The sequence below is a fragment of the Myotis yumanensis genome, unplaced genomic scaffold, assembly GCF_028538775.1.
Source record: "Myotis yumanensis isolate MYYU_CA2020_CCGP unplaced genomic scaffold, mMyoYum1.0.hap1 SCAF_9, whole genome shotgun sequence".
NCBI classification, from domain to species: Eukaryota; Metazoa; Chordata; class Mammalia; order Chiroptera; family Vespertilionidae; genus Myotis; species Myotis yumanensis.
The window spans coordinates 20,906,042-20,928,747 of NW_027223760.1; the positions used below are offsets into that span (position 1 = coordinate 20,906,042).

General features: G+C 38.0%; 1 protein-coding gene and 1 pseudogene across 6 annotated transcripts in view; one reads left to right on the forward strand and one right to left on the reverse strand.

The window, feature by feature from the left end:
- GRM8 (glutamate metabotropic receptor 8) overlaps positions 1-22,706 on the reverse strand; it is a 735,586-nt gene that overhangs the window by 447,290 nt on the left and 265,590 nt on the right. The window lies entirely within an intron of this gene.
- On the forward strand, positions 5,992-20,721 carry LOC139016633 (uncharacterized; annotated as a pseudogene).

Genomic DNA, 22,706 nt, shown 5'->3' on the forward strand with positions numbered 1-22,706 from the left:
TCCCCAACCCAGTGCACGAATTTAATGCACCGGGCCTCTAGTAAATAAATAAAAGGAGTTCCAAAGTCTCTAGTTTCATCAGCAGAGACCAGTCCCTCTTTCCCAGAGCCAGGATCAACAACGATTCCATTCCTTTGTAACTAGTATTCGTAGATATTTGAGGGTGTGCCACAGACCCCCAAATGAGTTCTTTTTCTTTACCTGGCCTCCAGAGATTAATTATTTGTGTCAATTCAAGTCTGTCTTCCTGTTAACAAATCCCAGTCGGTCTCTTTTCCTCCTCAAAGAGATAAATTCCAGTTCCAACATTTTAAAATATTTTTTCTGCACTGCATTGCTGATTATTGCACAGCCTCTAAAGAGTAAATGAATCTCTATAAGGTTTTCATTTTTTCCCTACTATCCTTAATAAGAGACCAGCCTGAGAATGTGGTCAAGTTCATGGGTCCTAACTGACATTTGCTGTGGGGGATTTCCCTCATGATTATAGGAACTCTGTTATACACATCACATTCCAGGACTTGAGGTGGCCAAGCTGAGAGCTGAGTACATTGAATGGCAGCCTTTGCACTTCTACGTGTGACATGCTCGGCAGAGAGGACCAAATTCAGTTCATTTCAGTATATTATCAACTACCTAAATACATAACACTTTAATGCTATGCCAACAAAAGTGTGCAGGTTAAAATGTTTTATAAAATCTAAGTTTCTGACTATAAAATTAAGATGTTTTAGTTTAGTTTAGTTGTTTAGTTTACTCCAGGGGGAGAGAGATGCATAGAAACTCACCTTTGAGGTTTGAAAGTTTCCAAACAGGAAATATCTCAAGAGAAAAGACAATGGATTATGAAGTGAGATGGACCTCACTCTATTACTTCTGTTATTTCATCTCTCTGAGCCTCGGTTTCATGTATAAAAGACAAATAGTAATGCCTACCTCAGAGTTTGTTGTTAGATTAAAAATTATTCTGTATATAAAACCGCTAAGAATAGTGTCTGACAGTTGCTAATGCCCATTATGCTCTTCTTCAGCATTCCCTCTGGAGATGAAAATATAACTGCAGAGGCCACCACTTGATTTCTTTATTGCTTCCTCACACATTGTTATTAAGCTGGCAGGGACGTGAACTGGGGGAAAGAACAAGTGCGTGATAGGAAGGGGCCGATAACTTGTGATGAGGAGAGATGCGTCTTGTCAGAATTCACCACGGAATATACTAGGAGCAAAGTTTATTCTGAGGCCTAATTAAACTTGCGAAGTTTATCTTTTCTTCGCTCTCATAATGGAATTCCTCACCCGTGACGGAGCCTACTATTACTGTGAAAATGAGTCATGAGGATGGATCTGGAAAAGAAAAACAACCTATGCGATGGGAGCCCTGCTAATGAGCACATGCATCTTCCTCCGCCCTGGGTAACAAGTCACAGAATCCGAGGCACAGGAATGCGACCATCGTGTGAATAGTTTTTAAAGGTTCCAGGGATGATTTTGGTGCCTGCCAGGGGTAAGACACTGCACTGATGTAGAGAAGCGGTTCTCAACCTGTGGGTCGCCACCCCTTTGGGGGTCGAACGACCCTTTCACAGGGGTCGCCTAAGACCATCGGAAAACACATATATAATTACATATTGTTTTTGTGATTAATCACTATGCTTTAATTATGTTCAATTTGTAACAATGAAATTGGGGGTCACCACAACATGAGGAACTGTATTAAAGGGTCGCGGCATTAGGAAGGTTGAGAACCAATGATGGAGAGGGAGCTTGTGCCTAGAAGGGAAGGAGGCGCTCAGGGATTTGAACAAAAGTAGTAAGCACTAAAACATATTAGCTGAACAAAAAAGTAGAAAACCTGTAATAAATCCACTTCCCTGAAAGAATCAGATAATCATGGGATCTCTTCCTTTCAAGAAAAATCTACATGGAAAAGAGGGTTTTCTCTATCTTCACTCTCAACCCCCCACATACTGAAATACCAAATAGTCAGTATGCAGGCCGGTTTACTTCTTGAAAAAGTACATTCAGTAAAGCTGTCTCATGCCATAAAAAACTGTGAGGAAGTGACCAGCATGGAGAATACACTTAGACTAGATATTTACTTTATTGACTCCTTAACAAGTTCAGAAAAACAGTGAAATGTAATGTGGGCAGATGGAAGGAGAAAATTGGAAGATAAAAGAAGATGAGGCCAGTGAACCTGTAAGAGTAACTTTGGGAAAAGACTTTGAAGGCGAGAGGAGGCTGTTAGCTCTAATTCCGAGGGTCTTTTCCATCTACAGAGCTTTAAGGACTAGCTCGATTGATCTTTAATTGAAGGTTATACCACCACAATAAGCAGCAGCAGGACCGACTACAGAGAGTGCTGCCAAATGCTACCAGAAGGAAAACTACAGCTGACCAGACCAGAGATGGCAAGTCCCCAAACCAAAGCTACATCAGAGGCCTAGGACAGGGAAAGTGCTGAGGGCAAAATTTGGCAAAAGTGAACTTGAGGGAAAAAGAAAATCATTTAGTTGAAGACTATTTTTGATTCCTTATTTGAGAGATGACAACATTGTCCTGGACTGGGGGAAATTCTTAGAAAGTTATGTCTTCTTTATATTCTGCTTTGAACCCACATTTTGGAGGGCAATGATATACTTTCTGGAGTTGAAAGATCCCGAAAGGAAAAACCTAACATTTACCTGTAAAACTTGCTTAAAATTATTACTTAATTATTTGTGTACGTCTTTCTCCTCCAAAGAGCAATTTCCAGTCCTTTTCATCTCAGGCCACACATAAACTAATTACTAAAATTCTGTGGCACACCAAAAAATATTTCTTTTGCCGATCTGACAAAAATAGGAATAATTTTTATTGATTTTTTAAGAATAGTATAATTACCTATCTTTTTTGCTCCAAAGTGACTTTTTACAAAAACCAGCTGCCTATGCTTATATATAAGGATTTCTGGTATCAAGAATTAACCAATCATATTAGGCAACATGACCAATATGATGCAACTCTATTATATGACCTATATATTTATGATTCAAGACAGGGCATTCACACCGGATGGCTATTGTTGTGTTGGCTGTTGGCATTTTTTTATTTGACAATCGAAGGGAAAAGAGGTCAGTGTCCCTGACTAAAGAGTCAGGTATTGCATGTTTTAAAATTCTTGCAAAACACCAACGTGCTGTGGAACACCAGTTGAAAATCACTGACTCTAAACTTCTTGTGGTCTCCACACCTTCCATGATGCCTAACAAAATGCCTAGCTCAAATATATTGAGTTTAATATGATCATAAATCATAATTTGATCAGAACCCATCTGGTCTGAGTTCTGAAGTCAGACAAACTTAGGTAGAAATCAACTTCATCACTTATGAGTTATATGACATTGAATATATTAATTATCCTCTCTAAATTCAGCTTCATCATCTATAATATCTGACTGCTGTGAAGATTAAAAGAGATAATGTGTATAAAGTACTTACCAGAGTATGTAGCAAATTATAAGCATTTTTAAAATGGCAATCTTTATTAATTATATTATTGAGCTTTTAATTTTTTTCTCACACACATAATCCATGGTATCTTATGCTGCACATACATCACTCAGCCAGAAACCCAACGAAATCAATAAATAAGAAAAGGACACCAATCAATCTTCTAATTTTTCTACTCTGACAAGATCCTGGCACCTGGTAGTGAGGAGAAGAAAAAAAACTGCTAGAGAGATGCATCATATTTGTTATCAACACAGAGTCAGATGATGCCAGAATTAGAAGAAGTCTTTACAACTGAAGACAAATCGACTAGTACTATGCTGTTATTCCACTTATTAAAAAGCTCAAGCAAAAAATACATAAATAATTTAACTCCCCTAGAAAAAAGTTGAGATGTCTTGGTATTTGAAGAAATGCAGAGAATAGAAAACATACCTTTAATTATAAAAAAAAAAGTATTAGAGCAAAAGTGAAAAATTAATAAGCTAATTAAGAACATTGCTATGGCCCAAATGCAAAACTATTCTTAGAATGTTGGTTTAGAATTGAAAACAAAATATTTTATAGTTTTTGAAGTTAAATATTCAAAGAAGATGGTCATCAGGGGAAAAGCAGAGGTGATTTTTTTAAATGATTTTTGGGGCAGTACAGAGAAATATTTGAGCCTTAGACTGGGACCTAGATTTGACTTTGTTCTAGACCCAGAAAAATTATTTGTACACAATACTTCTCAGATACATATAAAAAGGGAATTGAATTAAAATATGTGAATGGCATTGGACTATGTCACTTCAAGCAGATGGATTTCAAAAATCTAAACTATTCCTATTTTGAAAACAGTGTCATTTAATTTTGTTCTTTTCCTGCTAGTCACACTTTCTATATGAGTTGAGCGATATTCCAAATCCCCCTGCTAAATGGTTTAGCAATACTTAAAATTCAGCAAAGAACCTTCCCACCTCAGGGAGATACCTCTTGCTCATTATTATGGATGACTGACACATCAACAACTGTGATGCCTAGAATCGGGGCCAGTTCTTCTCTTGCAGATATTCACACATCAAACAATTCTCTTTCCTCATTTTCATAAAGACAGTTCTGTCCATATTATCATAGCTAAAGGACAAAGCATATAGCTCTCAAAACTCAATTGATCTTAGTTTTCTAAGTCTTACTTTAAATAAAGATAACAGAAATCCTTTCTCTATGTAGAAAAGTTAAGCTTAAAAAAGTGAAAAGATTTTCCGGTTCATTCTAAATAGGCTTTGGAGAAAGAATCGCTAAGTGTGAGACTCCTCACTTACTGCATTTCATTGATCAAAGCATTTTGTAAAACAAGCAAATGCAGAATTTTGAGAGGCATTTAAAAGGCTTGGCTTTTGGAAGTTAATACCCTTTGCTTAATTTATCATTGATTTCCATTCTCCCTTCCTCTCTTATACCATCACCATGTGTAAGGGAATATAACAAGATGCTCATTTGTCTGGAATAAAGCTTGAATTGTTGCCTCTCCGGATACTTATGGGGGCTGTCACTGTAGGATGCATGAGTCCATTGGGATCCTATCATACTTATGGTATCCCTACTATGCGCCTGGTTAAGCAGGCTGGTGCTGACTCTGGCCCTGCCTCTGAACACCACAGAGCAGGTGTTTCTGACATGTCTTCAACTCTGCAGAACGCGAGGAGGGACACTTTGTAATGTTCTGCTCATCAACTACAGATCAGGCAGCACATTAGTAGAGTCCCCGGACCCTGAAGGAAGGCACTTGTCATGGGCCTGCAGGAGGGGTAGGAGAAGTGCTGCTGTCGACATGCCTTTCTTGCTTGGACATCTGCTGATCAAGCACAGGTGAGCCCTGCTCCCCCATCAGAGGAGGTTCATCCAGCTCTGCCACCTCCACACTCATCTGATCAGGTCTCAAATATCTCTCTGAATCTACTACAGAGGAGCTTTAACTCTCCAATGGATCCAACTATAAATGAGGAAGCTTTCTTGCTGATGCCCTCTTTCTCCCTTCATCAATCTCTCTCCTCTATTCTTCTTCTCTCCTCCTTCCAAATTCTGGGGCTAGTAGTAGTAATATTCTTCACATATAAAATACTAATTTTAGTTATAATTTTTGATTATACAAAAATTGTTCAGCTCAGAGTGCTTTTAACTCTTATAATAATAATAATCCTATATAATAAAAGCCTAATATGCAAATTGTCCCCTTGGGTGGTCATTTAACCGGGAGTTCAACCAGGAGTTTGATTGCTCACTATTACGTGTGCTGACCACATCATGAATAGAGAGATGACTATAGAATTGAACATAGCTGTCTTGATTGAATACTGAGCACAAAACTCAGTTTTAGAGAAGAGTACAAAGGAACAATTTGACCTGCAAGGCAAGCTGCAGGGCAGAGCAAATAGGTGGGGGGTAGGAGTAAAGCATTTACTGTAGACATAGCGATTGGGTTAATATATATGTTTATATAAAGGGGTGGCGCGGAACATGGAGGGTGCCGGAAATGTGGCGCTGGCAGTAGGCAGCAGTGGGGTCCTGACAAGAGCAGGACCACAGCAGGATGGTAGAGCAGGTGAGCGGGCGGCACCAGGTCAAGGCGGGTGCAAGTGGGGGCCTAATCGCCCTGCAGACAGTAACCAGCAGTAGGGGTGGGGCCACCACCCAGCTCCCAGGCTCTGAAGGAGCCGGTGGGGGACCTGGCCCCAATCAATAGCCCTGCAGGCAGGATGGTGAAGCAGGAGAGGGGGCGGCACAAGGCCAAGGTGTGGTGCCAGGCAGGGCTGCAGGGCTGCAAGGCTGGGGGTGCAAGCTGGGGCCCAATCTCCGCAGGCCACCCTGAGGGAACCCACCCGTGCACGAATTCGTGCACCGGGCCTCTAGTAATTATATAAAAACTTGCTATGTTTTAGGCAATCCAGTTTACATTTCTTCCCCAAACATCCCTGCAAGGTAGGTATTACGAACTAGCAAATTAAGACATGGATAGGTTAAGTGACTTAGCCAAGGTCAAACAGGTCTGCTTGGGTGCCAAAGCCCAGCTTTGCAAAATGCCCCCATACTGCATAAGGTCAAAATGTTGAGAAGCAAAGCAAAAACAAGATTATAGCACCAGGAATTTGCTGAATAGAAATTTATTTTCCTTCAAGCTTATCAGAAACCTGATAAGCTTGCTCAAAAAAAAATTTCATTCTATTTCAACAAAAGACAAACACTATAGAATAAGTTAATATAGTCTAAACTTTTGATTTCTACTATTGTGCATAGAACATACAATTGTTTATGTTTAAATGAAAGCTGGCAATGGAATAGAATATAATGAAACTTACTTGATTTATGGATACTGTGTCTCTTAATAACTCACAGCAATTTCCAATTTTAATCAATCTCCTTCAATAAGGGCTTGCTCAAAAACTTAATATCATTTTATTTGAATACCTGTGGTTAGTGCAAATTTTGCCCTCCATGATAACCCATTCAGCAATGTTTTACTCCTACCCCCCACATATTTTCTCTGCCCAGCAGCTTGCCCTGCAGGTCAAATTGTTCCTGTGTACTCTTCTCTAAAACTGAGTTCTGTGCTCAGTATTCAATCAAGACATCTTATGTTCAATTCTATAGTCACCTCTCTATTCATGAAAACCTTAGCCATCTTTGACCTCAATGTCTCTTCTTAGATCACTTTTCAACCTTTGTAAACATATATGTTTATATAAATAATTTATTCATCTCTTCTGGATGCAAACAAAGTAAATGATATAGGGTTTTGCTGTTTTTTTAAAAGACCATATCGACTCCATTTTCGGAAGAATATTTTTACTTGCCTTATAATGCAATTGTAATGACAAAAACAGCATTCTATATTCTCAATTCCTCCTTATTTGCAGCAGGTTCAGATGACTATTTCATCTCCAATAGTTCTATTTCAGTTTTCCACATCTGATACCAAGGAGTTCCTGTTTTATTTGTTTAAACCACTAATATTATTTCTTTTCTGAGCATAGTAATTTACACAACTCATGTAATCAATAAATATTAATTGAGACTGAATTATTTTAAATAAATATAGATAGCTATAAAGAGGAACATTTGTACTGGGTATTGCACAAAACATGAACACTAACAATTCATTTGCTACAAAGCATTTATCAAGCATTTATTTTGTTAATTAAATATGCTGTCTCTTCCATTCTAGACAGCGAGATGCAAGTCACAATGTAATTCTAAATTCTCTGGTAGCCCCATTAAAAGGGTAAAAACAAACAGTGAAATTAAATTTATTTTATTTTTGTAAGTCATTAAAGTTTTAATATAAATTAAATAAATTGTATTTAACCCAACATTTGAAATATGATCATCTTAATACATAATTACATAAAAATTGACATATTTTAGATTTTTTATTAAATCTTCAAATCCCGGTGTATATATTTACACTTACACTCAGTTCCGACCAGCCACACTTTAAGTGCTCATGACACATGTGCCTAGTGGCTACTGTGTGGAGAGTAGGTGCAGAGCACCTGTTCTCAGCCTCATTGCAGATGGGATTGTTTGTTTAGTTTCTCTTTCTGAGAGTTCATTATTGGTGTATAAAAATGCCATTAATTTCTGGGAGTTAATTTTATATCCTACTACATTGATGCATCCATTTATTAAATCTAGTGGGGGGTTTTTGGTGGAGTCTTTAAGGTTTCCTATGTACAATAAAATGTCACCTGAGAATAAGGAGAGGTTTACTTCCTCCTTTCCAATTTGGATGCGTTTTATTTCTTCTGCTTGTCTGATTGTTGTGTCTAGGATTTCCAATACTATGTTGAATAAGAGTGGTTAAAGTGGATATCACTGTCTCATTCCTGTTCTTAAGAGAAATGGTTTTAGTTTTTGCCCATTGAATATGATGTTGGCTGTAGGTTTGTCATATATAGCCTTTATTATGTTAAGGTATGATCCCTGTATTCCCACTTCGCTAAGAATTTTTATCAAAAAAGGTTTTTGGATTTTGTAGAATGGTTTTTCTGTGCCTGATATGATCATGTGATTGTTGTCTCCCAATTTATTTATGTGATGTATCCCATCTATTGATTTATGAATATTGTACCAGCCTTGTATCCCTGGAATAAATCTTACTTGGTCATGGTGTATGATCTTTTTAATATATTGCTGGATTCAATTTACTAATATTTTGTTGAGGACTTTAGCATCTATGTTCATCAGGGGATATTTTCCTGTAATCCTCTTTCTTTGTAATGTCTTTATCTGGTTTTGGAAAAAGGTTAATGCTGGCCTCATAGAAATAGCTGGGAATGTTCCTTCCTCTTGGATGTTTTTTAATGGTTTGTGGAGGATAGGTATTAGTTCATTTTTGAATGTTTGGTTAACCTCCCCCGTGAAGCCATCCAGACCAGGGCTTTTGTTTGCTGGGAGTTTTTTTGTTATGCTTCAGTTTCATCAGTTGATCTTGGCCTATTCAAGTTTTCTGATTCTTCCTGATTGAGTTTTGGATAGTTGCATTTTTTCTAGGAAATGTTCATTTCATCCAGGTTGTCCAGCTTCTTAGGATATAGTTGTTCATAGTATTTTTTTTTTTTACTTTCTTTTGTATTTCTGTGGGGTCAGCTGTTACTTAATCTCTTGTTTCTGATTTTGTTTATTTGAATCCTCTCTCTTTGTGTCTTGATGAGTCTGGCTAGAGGTTCATCAATCTTGTTTGTCTTTTCAAGGAACTAGCTCTTGGTTTTATAGATTTTTTACTATTTTTTTAGTCTCTATGTCATTTATTTCCACTCTGATTTTTATTATTCCTTCTACTTACTCTGGGCTTTTATTGTTGTTCTCTTTCTAATTCTTTAAGTTGTAGGGTTATATGGTTTATTAGAAGTTTTTCTTGTATTTTGAGGTAGGCTTGTAGTGCTATGAACTTCCTTCTCAGGACTGCTTTCGTTGTGTACCATAGATTTTGGGTTGTTTTGTGTTCATTTATATTTGTTCCCAAGATATTTTTTATTTCTTTCTAGATCTCCTTGCTAACCCATTCATTGTTTAATAACATGCTATTTAGCCTCCATATATTTGAATGTTTCTGAGTGCTTTTATTGTAGTTTATTTCTAATTTCATGCCATTATAATCTGAGAAGATATTATTTCAATCTTCTTGAACTTGTAGAAATTTAGTTTGTGTCCTAACATGTGGTATATCTTTTAATATATCCAATGTGCACTTGAGAAGAATGTATATTCTGTAACTCTGAGGTAAGATGTTTTGTCAATGTGAATTAATTCCATCTGACCCAGTGTGTCATTTAGGATCAGTTTCCTTGTTGATTTTTTGTCCGGAAGATCTATCCCATGATGTCAGTGGGGTGTTAACGTCCCCTACTATTATTGTATCACTGTCAATCTCTCCCTTAAAATCCTCAAGAAGTTTTGTGGGTATTTTTGTTTTAAAAAAATATATGTATATATTATTGATTTTCTACAGAGAGGAAGGGAGAGGGATAGAGAGCCAGAAACATCAATGAGAAAGAAACATCAATCAGCTGCCTCTGCACACTCCCTACTGGGGATGTGCCCACAACCAAGGCACATGCCCTTGACTGGAATCAAACCTGGGACCCTTCAGTCCACAGGCTGACGCTCTATCCACTGAGCCAAACCAGTCAGGGCAAGAAGTATTTTCCAGTACTGGGTACATATATCTTTACCAGAGTTATATCCTCTTGTTGCATCAATTTCTTTTAGTGTTATGAAGTGGCATTCACTGTCTCTTATTATGGCCTGCACGATGAAGTCTAGTTTTTCAGATATGAGTATTGCTACCCAGCTTTTTTTCTTTTTTTTTCCATTTGCCTAGGAAACTTTTCCATCTCATTACTTTTATTCTGTGTGTCTTTTGTTCTGAGGTGAATATCTTATAAACAGCATACATATGGGTCATGTTTTCTTATCCATTCAGCTATTCTATGTCTTTTGATTGGAACATTTAAGCCATTTATATTTCATTAGAGCAGTGATGGCGAACCTATGACATGCGTGTCAGAGGTGACACGAGAACTCATTTTTTTGGTTGATTTTTCTTTGTTAAATGGCATTTAAATATATAAAATAAATATCAAAAATATAAGTTTGTTTTACTATGGTTGCAAATATCAAAAAATTTCTATATGTGACACGGCACCAGAGTTAAGTTAGGGTTTTTCAAAATGCTGACACGCCGAGCTCAAAAGGTTCACCATCACTGCACTAGAGGCTCGGTGCACGAAATTCGTGCGCGGGGGGGGGGGGGGGGGGGGGTCGTGTCCCTCAGCCCGGCCTGCACCCTCTCACAATTTGGGACCACTGGATCCTAACCTCTTGCCTGTCTGCCTCATTGCCCCTAACCAGCTCTGCCTTGGCCTCCACCGCTGCGGCTTTGTCTCAAAGGACATCTGGAATGATTTTCGGAAGGTCATTTGGCTGTCCGGTCTAATTAGCAAATTACACTTTTATTATTATAGATGTTATAATTGACAGGTACTTATTTGTTGCCATTCTTACTCTTTATGCCTGTGTTCTCTTTCTCTCTATTTCTTCTCCTTACACTAGTCCCTTTAGCATTTCTTGCAGTACTGGTTTGGTGGTAATAAATTTTTTTAGCCTTCTTTTTTTCTTTTGTCTGCATAGCTCTTTATTTCACCTTCAATTTTGAATGATAGCCTTGCTGGATAGAGTAGTTTTGAGTTCAGATAAATGGCCATTTAGGTGTGGGGGCATACATGTCTCCCTGCAATGCTTCCAATCCCAGCTTCTCTTTAGGCACCTCAGGTACATGCCTCCCTCTCTGCACCAAAGCCTCAGGTAAGTAGCTACAAATTAAATCTGTGCTCTGGTTTAGAAGAAAAAGTTCAAACACACACACACACACACACACACACACACACACACACACACAAAAGTGCAGCTTTCTCTCCACTTGGATCTGGTCTACAGGCTCCAGGCTCCACTGCAGCCAGCAACCCTATCACCTTTCACAGCTGAATTCTCCATGGACTGTGGGTCTCGGCTCTGGTGCTCAGGACTGTGGATCCCAGCCAGGGTTTCAGGCCTCTATCTTCTGAGGGAGCAGACCCTTCTGTAGCCCAGAGCTCACCCCTCTCTCAGTCTGCCTGCCTGCCGCCCCTGGGAGCTGGGACAGCTCCTCTCATGACCTCGGCCTTCCCACTGGTCTCCGGGTGTTTTCTGTCCTCCCTTGATATATGTCTCCTCCTCAGTTGGGCCTCAGTTGGTAATTCCAGGTGAATGTTCTCCAATTTAGTTGTATTTCCAGTCTGGCCCTGGCAGGAGGTGCACAACAGGTCTGCCTATTCAGTTGCCATTTTCCCTCTCCTCTTGTGAAGCTTCCTTTATCTCTGTAAGTTTACTGCACTGTATTATTAAAACATTATCGAAGTTATTCAATCATATTTTTAAAGAAAAGCACAGCAATTCAGACATATTCCCAGTTTATATCTTTTTGTGAGATGAGCAAAAATTCTCTTAAATCTGTCCTCCCACTGTCAAATATGCTTTTTAGTTTGATAAATTATTGAGAAAGTTTTCTGCCATATATCTTATTAGTTATAAAATAAGAACATGCCTCCTAAGCCCTCCCTAAAGTTTCTTTTTTCTGACTAACGTATCCTTAATTCCCTTATTGGATAAGGAATGAGCTCAGAATGTTCCTCCTTCCTGACGCACTCCCTGACTATTCCCCAGGACTCCTCCCTCTGTGTCACCTGGGACACTGTAGACAAGCTTCTTATACTTATTCCTATGCACAAATAGGCACAAGACAGTGAACTTTTTCTTGCAATATTGGGAGCTTCATGTCTTTTCATCTTCCTATCTCAAGTCTCCATGACAAAGAGTGGCACGTAGTAAGTACTCAAAAATAATTATTCAAGTTAGAATAAAACAGAGAAAATGGCACTCCCCGGAGCCAAAGCAAGAGCCAAAATACATTCCCACAAGAATAAAATTAAAGATTTATGCACTAAATAAGGGTGTACAGAGATTTCTTAAAATTGTGATTAGTTCACCTTAAAAGGAAAGGGAAACAAGGAAAGTTGTCTGCTTGTGCACTAGAAATTTTCCTACCAAAAAATATGATCACCTCCCCTTGAAAGAGAGAAATATACATATATATCATGATTTCTACACTGAGGGTTTAAGGAGTGAATGTGTTTTGTTCTAATAGCAAAATAATTTTAAATACTGTTGTACTGGTCAGATGACCCAGCCAGAAAACTTGTGATTTACTAAAGGTATCTTCCTAAGTGAAACAAAGATAATTGAAGCCAACAGAAATAATGTGCTGTCCAAGCCTCTCCCCCCAGATAGTCAGAACAAATAAGTCAATGATAAATAGAATTGCCTTCGGGAAACCAGTGTGGATCTGACCTGCTTTAAAAGACGAAAGACAGGGACAAGGGTGGGAGAGAAAGGAAAAGCACCCATTGTTCACAGACTAGAGCTGCTGGGTTTGCACTGTAATGTTTATTGATGTTTTATGTTGTTTTAAATATTTTTTTATTGATTTTAGGGAGAGGGCAAGTGAGTGAAACATCAACTGGCTGCCTCCTGCATGCCACCTACTGGGGATCAAGCTCACATCCTGGCATGTACCCTGATCTGAAATGGAACAGGCAACCTCTAGGTTCACGGAGTGATGCTCAACCAACTGAGCCACACAAGCCTTGGCAGCATTGTAATGTTTTAATGTCACTCTTAGTGCCCAGTGTACCATCCTGGTCTCCCCAGGGCATAAAACATAGTAACTTAGATAGGAAAGCCCTGCCCCATGAGACTCCCTCACAATACATCTGCTGTTGGAGTCATTCATCCTGAGACACAGAATGCTTGGGCCATAAACATATTTTACATTGGATGATGAGGGAGGTGGGTTTCATATATACGAAAGAGTAACTTATAACAGAATAAGAACTCCACAAACTAAGGTTATCAGCCAACTTCTTCAATCTACCCTCCCTGGGGGGCAGGGGGAAATACATCAAGATCAGGAGCATTACATGGGCCTTGACACTTCACTTTTGTCTTTCTAGAAAAGCAGCTCCTCCTTTTGCTCCCAAAAATGAATGCATCCCTAAAAATGCCTAAAAGCATCTTTAAAATGAACAATCAACTAAAACAGAAAGCAGCCTTCATGTTTACACATGTACACTATTTCATATATTATTGCTTTAATCTAATCGGCAAGTCTTAAGTAGGTCCAAAATTTAAATACAGTCCTAATAAGCTTTGAAATAATAGTCATCTCTTCAAAGAGAACAGTACTATTAACATGCAATTGGTTAAGTTTAAACTAATAAATAATAATCAAGCAAATGTAGGTCTTCAGGAAACTGCCTTAAGCTTCCATGACTTTATAATTCCATATTCAGCACTCATAATAAATCTCAATTCATGTGTGTGACTATATAAATATTCATGCACAGTTAAGTGTGTGCCTATATATGCATGGGGTACATATGCAGATGTAAATATGTTTTATGGCTTTAGTTTATTAAAATGTCTTATGTAGTAGACATATATTGGTCTTGGAGAAACTACCTGTTTTGATGTTATCATCATGGTATGCATTGTATAAGATTTACCTACTAGACAACTCAGAAGTATGCAAATGCTCTAGAACTGAAAAAAAAAAGAAGTGAAGCCATTAAATCATAGTCAACGAAGCATAATGTCAGTCATAATCTATTCTTCCAACTCTATCAAGTTTATTGCAATAACTTCCAAAACCATTTACCATGCTGTATCTTCATTATAAGAATGACAAATTGCTTAGATTGGCTGACTGCTATTGCAAGGCTATGCAAAAGCCACACTTGGAAACCAAAAGCAATGATTATGTCTATAGAGATGCCCAACATAACAAGCAGGCAAGTCTATTTAACCAGCTCCCCCTCCCCATACATCTGTAAAGAAGCTAATTTCCAAGAGGCAGTCCAAAGAGTATGTTGAAAACAAGGTTCAAGGCTGGAACAAGTGGTCTGGGCTCCCAATACTGAAGTCCAAGCTAGGCAGGGGCACAGGCAGCCACAGGATCAGGGTATATAGAACAGAAGTCCAGAGATTTCACTTAAGGCAGAAAGACTCAAAAGGAAACATCTCTTAGATATAAATCGGGGCCCATTTTGAGATTCAAGTCACAAGTCAGAGAAAAGTTAGAAACATATAAAAAGGAGAGCATCTCAGGATTTGAAACAAGGCCGTACACCCTTTTGCCCAGTCTGTGCTAAGAAGTGTGTAGTACAAGCCCACAGACATGGAGACAAGGCCTGCAGATCACTGCAGCCCAATACCAGGTCTTCTAGGCTGAGGACTGCTCATGCTTCTAAAATCTCCACTCCCATGTCCCAAAGGCTATGTGTTCCTGTTTTCCAATTATCACTATCTTCATCCCCATACATGTCTATTCAAAAACAACAATAAGACATCTACTTAGTTCAGTCATCTGGAAAATGCAATGGAAAATACCGTAGTGTGGGTCAAATAATGCATTCAAGAATCAGTCAACTTAGTGGTAAAAGAAAAATCAAAATTGCTTATTTTGCATCGTGCAGAGCTAAAAAATTACTATTTGAATATCATGCTTTTCAAGTAGTTGTACTGATTGATGTTGGGTAGACATAATCATATTCACCAGGCATCTCTGTACTTTGTTGCTTTGGTATATTGCTTTTTAAACTGCCTTTTCTTCTTAGAATCAAATTTATTTATCCTATTGGGATGCTTAATTCCTTAATGTCAATCAATTTTTTTTCACTGAGCAAGCAAGTTCTTTGTGGGGTTTTTTTCCCAGCTAAATTCTTTAATCAGCTTTTGTTCAGAAACTGTTTATTTCTATCTGCACTACAAATGATTGAGTTAACCAATTTATCAACCCAGAATAATACAAGACAGGATCTTGTCTGTTCGTCCTTTGGTCCAGGGATAAAGATACTGTAGTTGGTATTTTTGGAGAAAGAAAATAATAGGATTAGATTAAGATTGAGGACAAGAGGATGTCAGACCAAAGAAAGGCTTCATCTAGAGCTTTATCATTTTACATGGGGAATTGTAATTCATTTGTATTAAATGCTTTGACTATGCTCATTATGCAAATAACGTTAGAGCCTACTGTATTTTGTTACCATAGTTCTGCCCACTGGGAACTATAATTAAAGCACATTTGAGCAAATGCAATTTTATTTGTTATTAAGCAACTAAAAGCTTAGTCAACCTTGCAAATATGGCATTATTTCAGGATTACAGTATGAGCCAGCCAGCTATCCAATAAACTTTATTAGGCCCTATCTTTAATAGTAATGCCTCCTATACCTAGTGGAGGAGACTTCTATGCTATATAACAGTGGTTGTCAAACTTTAGGTTACATCAGAATAACCTAGAGTGCTTGTTAAAACACCTCACCGAGCCCTGCTCTCAGTTCTCCTTCCACAGGTCTGGGGTGGGCCCTAAAACCTGCATTTCTAATATGTCCCTAGGGGTTGCTGATACTGCTGGTCTGCAGACCACACTTGAAGACCCACTGCCATATAATGTAGTGGTGAGAGCTTTGGAGTCAAACCCACCTGGCTTCATATCCTGGCTCTTCCTCTAAAAATCCATGCATCCTCGGGCAGGTTACTCCATCTTTCCAAGCCTCAATTTCTTAATCCACATAGTGGAGGTAATAATAATTAACCAATAGATTTGTTGTAAGTATCACATGAGGTAAAAATATGGAAAGCTGCTTAGTCCAGCTCCTGGCAGGAGAAAAGTCAATGCAGGGCAGTGATCAGTTTATTATTGCTGTTCATTAGAGACATAAGCCAACAGCTAGTTTAAAGTGTGTGTAACCAGCAGTGTGCATCAGACTCACCTGGAGAGCTTTTGCAAAATTCATACAAAGAGCCACCCTCCCCCTCAGAGATTCCAATACCGTCCATAATTCATTGATTCTAAGATGTCATCGGTTATAAGACGCACCATTATTTTATGTACCCGGAAGAAAGAAAATTCTGCAACTATTCCATGCTTAAAGTAATGGAAAGTAATTCAGGTTTCAGAAATGAGGAAGTGTCAAGAAATCTGCATCCTGGAACTGGGAAAATACAGTCGGTAGAGATGCGAACGTGGCCTTCCTTCCCAGCTTATTGTGAAGTGCAGCTCTGGTTGAAAAACACTAGCTGCAAGAGGGACTCAACGTGCAGATGTATCGAGGCTGAGAGAGCCCCAGGTTGGAAGCCCCATCCTTAGAACTATTAACAGAGTTCAATATCATGATCACCATATAATTCCACAGGCTGTTAATGAAACAAAAGTATTTCCACTTTATTTGATCTCATTCACCATCTAAACTTGGAAAAGGTCTTTCCTACTGAATGCAGAGACCCACATGATGAGAACAAATCAGTCTGTTGTTAGAGCCATCAGATCACAGGGGAGTGTAGTACAGTCAGCAGGAAGGTGTCAGACCAAGATAGTTTTTCCTATTTAACATCAATTCCAATTCTAAGATCTGAGGAGTACCGGGGCATGCCTTTAAGGAAAGCAAAACATGGTTTACTTTTGAGGGAGAACAGAGAATGGTAGAAGTCTCACTCCTTACCAGGACTTGGGTATAGTAGGTTTTTATTTTCCATCTTGATATTTAAATTGTAGTTTGTAAAGTATTGCAAAACATAAAAAGCTGATTTTGTATAATCTGATTATTCTATAAATTTTAGCAATTATAATTTCCTTTCACTCTGGGAATTGTATTAAGGCAAGAGTGGCATATGACCTCCCTCAACCTTTTACTAATGCTCTCACACATAGCAAATGCACATGTTTTCTACTACAACATAGAACAGGGCAATATTTTAGGACATTTTTACTTGGAAATTCAGAATTTTCAATCACTTCAATAATTGGCCTCTGGTAGTCACCATACACATGAATTGGTTATAACAAGAAAATAAAGTAATATCAACTTTAGCACCGGAAATTTCAAGGAATATAAATATCTAAGGACGTGTTGAATTAAAATCATAGCTGTATTTGCAAATTTTCAACTACAAAAATTTCATTTTAACTTGTTTCTATCTTGAGACTTCCAAGTCCCTCCTTTAATGAACAGGATCACTAACAGCTATCCATTTTCTAGTTAGGTCTCAATCAAAATGGCAAAGATAAGATGTATAAGTCAGTGATTATAAGGGTATTCCATAAGGTCCAAATAGTGATGAACCACTGTAACCATAATAAAACTGAAAAGTACATGAGCATGAATAATTTCCTCATTTTCTTACTGTATTGGAAACACACACACACACACACACCACAATCAATGAAACCTATATTTCCAAAAATATTCTTTGTACCTTCGGAAACTCTTTTGATCCTGGCTCATATTAAATTCCTTTCAATAGTTTTATATTCAATATTTACCAGAATACTTTTCAAAAACTGTGGTGTTCTTAAATGTTCATATTTCTAATTACAGAATAGGAAATACGGGATATCGTGAAACACAACAAAAATGTCTACATAATTTAAATACACATGTAGAATATAGTTTAATGTAAAATTCAGTCAGTTGAATATGGACATTTCAGACACAGTCACGCTGGTCATAGAGAATATTTATCAATTTAAGTGAGGAGGAAGTAGCAATATCTTTCAAGAAAACTGATTCTCGTTTTTACATTAGAGAATAGTATTTTTTAACTGACCTGTCTTAAAAGATTTAGTTGCACCATGAATGCAATCCCTATTTTCCACATAAGAAGACAAATACTAATCTTGTAATTCTTCAGTTTCATCCACCGAGGTAATATCCAACTGACTCATTTGCATACACTTTCCACAAGGGTTTACCTTTATTGAGAGATTCTTTTTTTTTTAATTCTTCACCTGAGGATATGTTTTATTGATATTAGAGGGAGAGGAAAGGAGAGGGAGAGGGAGAGAGGAACATCAATGTGAGAGGGAAACATCAATCAAGTTGCCTCCCACACACGCCCCTCAGGGGATAGAACCTGAAACCTGGGTATGTGCCCTGACCAGAAATCAAACTCACGGCCCTTCAGCGCACTCCAACTAACTGAGCCACATGAGCTAGGACTGAGAGAATATTTATGCACCTTATCTATTTTGATCAAAATGTGTATAAACTTCCTAAAGTTTCATGACATCGGTATATCAGATGGCTTTAAATATTTTCAGTCCTTGGAAGACAAAAGAAAAACCTTAAGAAATAAGCATTAGCAGTAGTTTGGAGATTCTGATTTGTTTTAACAAAAACATCAATTATTTCAAGTCCTCCGCTGATTAGAAAGTAGTGGATTTCACTTGATATGTCAAAGCATTTTGATATTATGTTTTATATTCCCATAAAACGCCATTATTATTACTAATAATTATCTGAATGTCAGCTTTTTCCCAAATATTCTTCATTCAGTCTTAAGTGTCTGTTAGGGAATCAAAGGGTGGTGCTTGCTTTAGAAGAAATATACTAAAGAGAGGACAACACAGCAATTTCAGGAGGAAAGAATAACAGTCGAATTGCACCTCCTTCTTTGGTAGAATTCTTAGGATTATAGAAAATGTAGAGGCCTAGCACACACATCATCTTTAGAGAGACCTTTAGCATATCTTTCAACCTATCTCAATGGAGAAAATGAGGTAAGCAGAGCTGAGTGCATGAATAGTAAGGAAAGTAGTAACAACCAGTTTCAACAGCTATACCCAGAGGGTGCTAATTAATGGAGTAACATCAACCTGGTTCTAGGTTTAGAGTATCATGGAAGGATTCTTTCCTGGGTTCCATTTGCTTCAACATTTTACTCAATGTCCTGAATGAAAATATAGAAAGGACATTATAAAATTTGTAGGAGGGAGAGTGACCATATTGGTTGACTAAATCAGGGTTGAAAAAGAAGCTGACACATTAGAAACAATGGATAAATCTAATAAGATGAAAAATAATATAAATAAATTTAAAACAAGATGATTAAATCCAAAAGGACAGTTGTTTTGTACAGAATGAATAGCAGCAATGGTTAGTAGTAATCCATGCAACTACAGCTTAGAGATTTTAGTCTATAGAAAGGTTAATATGAACCAACAGAAAAGGGAATGGTTATTGAATGAATGAATTAATGAATGAATGAATGAATGAGTGAATGAATAATGGTAGTACAGAATCAGTGGGACAGGAAACCAAGAGTGGGAAGCGGGGGGTAAGAAGAAAGAAGGGGAGAAGGGAGAGGAGAAGAGAATCTATATGAAAAGAAACAAAAGTGCCACTTGTCTCTGCAGCCCAGACCACACTTGACTTACTGCAGGATAAGAATGGACAAACTGAGTACAGTCAGGAGTGACCTGAGATGTACAAACACTCAAATCACTGACAGCTAAGACATTTTTGAGGGAATCAGGAAATCTGATAATCATGTTCAAATATCCTAAGGGCTTTAATGGGAAAAATAATTGGATGTGTTGTTTGACTCCAATAGTTACAAGAAGGACAAATTAATAGAGGGCTCAACCCAGCAGAAGTAGATTCTGTAAGAGTATCCCAGTGTCACCATTCTCCCAGGATGGAAGGGCTCAGCTTGGAAGCTACTGACCACTCTCTTCAGATGTTGGAGCTCTTGGCAAGACTTTTGCAAAACTAATTCAAGTATAAGATAGGTAGTAGGACTAGATAGTCTTTAAAAGTTCCTCCGAACCTCAAGACTCCAATATTCAACATTTTTCTGTGATGCAATATAGGTGTTTGCAAAGATTTTTTTCTTATTAAAAAAAAAAACAATGAAAACAACAGTTTCACCTCAGGGAGGTGAACCAAATCTTCAGGAAACCGAAAGGTGCAGTGGGACTGAGGTGACTGACGAGAGACACTAACTGATGAGCACTTCCCAGCTTGGCAGCCCCATGTGCCTTGACCTACCCTAGCAGCAGTTTCCAAACCAGAGCCATTTCAAGGGACATTGACACAACAGCCAAGTTATTGATTGGGACTGGGACTGCCATAGTCCAAGTGGTTGGCTCTGGGGCTGGGGTTGGGAATGTGTTTGGGAGCCTCCTCATTGGTTATGCCAGGAACTCTTCCCTGAAGAACAGCTCTTCTCCTGTGCCATTCTGGGCTTTGCCCTCTGGAGAACAGGGGGGTCTTTTGCCAGAAGATGGCCTTTCTCATCCTCTTTGTCATGTGAAGGAGCCATCTCTCCTCTCACAGTTCTTTCCTCCATGTCTCGTCTGCCCTGTGTATTCCTTTCACTCTACCTTCCCAGGTAGCCTGGGAAAAGTGATTGGCTCAGGGTTCAACAGAGGAGGAACAAAGAAAGAAAATGAAAGTAGCGATCTTTACCCTACCCAAGAATCTGCCACAGCTCCCTACTAGCTATAAAACCAAGTTTCTTTTTCATGAACTTATTGCTTCAGAAAGATAAGGCTAATGCTGAATAATTCTGTTATTAAAGTGACTGTTTCACTTAGAAGTAAGAATCATAGCCTATTTGGTCTATGAAAATGATTTCAGACTTTTCAGGCTGATGTACCTCTTGACTCCAATGACCTAGTATGTACCCTCATTTTATCTATTTAAAACTTTTCTAATTATCTTCCTCTCCCACAGTTTCCACCAAACTCTTCTTCCACAACAACACACGCATACATACACATACACACACACACACACACACACACACACACACACACAGAAGGGAGGAAGCTTTTAGAGATAATTTACCAAGTTCACTGACACAAATTGGAGTCTTAAGAAGTACAAAAAATGATTTCAGCATGTTTGGGCCAATTTTATGTACCTTTCCAATTTTATTGCCACCCACATGAAGCCTACACTATGTCTTTTTCCACAGAGGCCTAAGCTCAACAGCTTGAGTTAGAATGACTTTCTATAAGCAACTTTGGATCAACATCCACAAACTAAAATCAGTTCAGTGCTTGACCAGAAGGCCTAGTAGTGATTAGTAATCTCACCACTGGCTAGGATGATAAAAAATAAAAATATCATACTTGTGATCTTAAACTAAATACTTATCTTCTTTGTATTTTAAATGTCCAAAGAGAAAAATTATAATTTGAGCATCTTAATAGTTAAATGAGAACTAATGAAAGAACCCTTATTGGAATGTTTTAGTTAACTTTTCAAAAATACCTATTTCCTTTTTCATGAAGGCTAAATAGATAAAAGAAAATTCAAGTCTTATTTATTATCATAACCTGTTCTAGCAATCAAATGAAAAGACTTTCTTATCTTCCTGTCATATTTTATTGCAGTTCTTGCAGTTATAATATGTCCTTAACACAATTATACAAGTTAACTGATGCTTAGTTACTAAAACCAAATTTTTTTGTATTTTTTCATAATAATTACTATTTCTATTACCATAAATGGAATAGACTCTGAGAAGCTATGTAGACTTTTACTCAGATCCTTTGAAATATGTTCAAAATTATTAATATACAAACATGTATATATAATATAACATACCCTAATATGCATAAACAATTTCCCTAGATGAGACTAGATCCTACCCATTTCAGTACCATTTTACAGAAGCTTCATATCATTAGAATTACCTTCATTGACTTAGAAAAATATAGAAGACATACATTATATCACAGGTCACTGGTAAATACTTAATTGTGCTTAAATGCTTCTGTACCTGCCAGGCACTGTTCTAAGCCTTTTATAAATGTTAATTCAGTTAATCATCATAACAGCCTTGTGAGTAATGCAGCATTGTGATCCCCATTTTACAAATGGGGAAACTGCAGCAAAGGAGAGGTGGTGTCTTGCTCAAGTTACTAGAGCTAGTAAATGGCAAATGTAGAATTTGAACCCAGAAGTCTGGCTCCAGAGTGTGAGCTCTTCTTTTTTTCTTTAAATATATATTTTATTGATTTTTTACAGAGAGGAAGGGAGAGGGATAGAGAGTTAGAAACATCGATGAGAGAGAAACATTGATTAGCTGCCTCCTGCACACCCCCTACTGGGGATGTGCCTGCAACCAAGGTACATGCCCTCGACCGGAATCAAACCTGGGACCCTTGAGTCCGCAGGCTGACATTCTATCCACTGAGCCAAACTGGTTAGGGCCAGAGTGTGAGCTCTTAAGCACTCTGCTAGGCTGCCTCTCAGTATTCAAAATCATTTCTACATTTGCAATCTCCT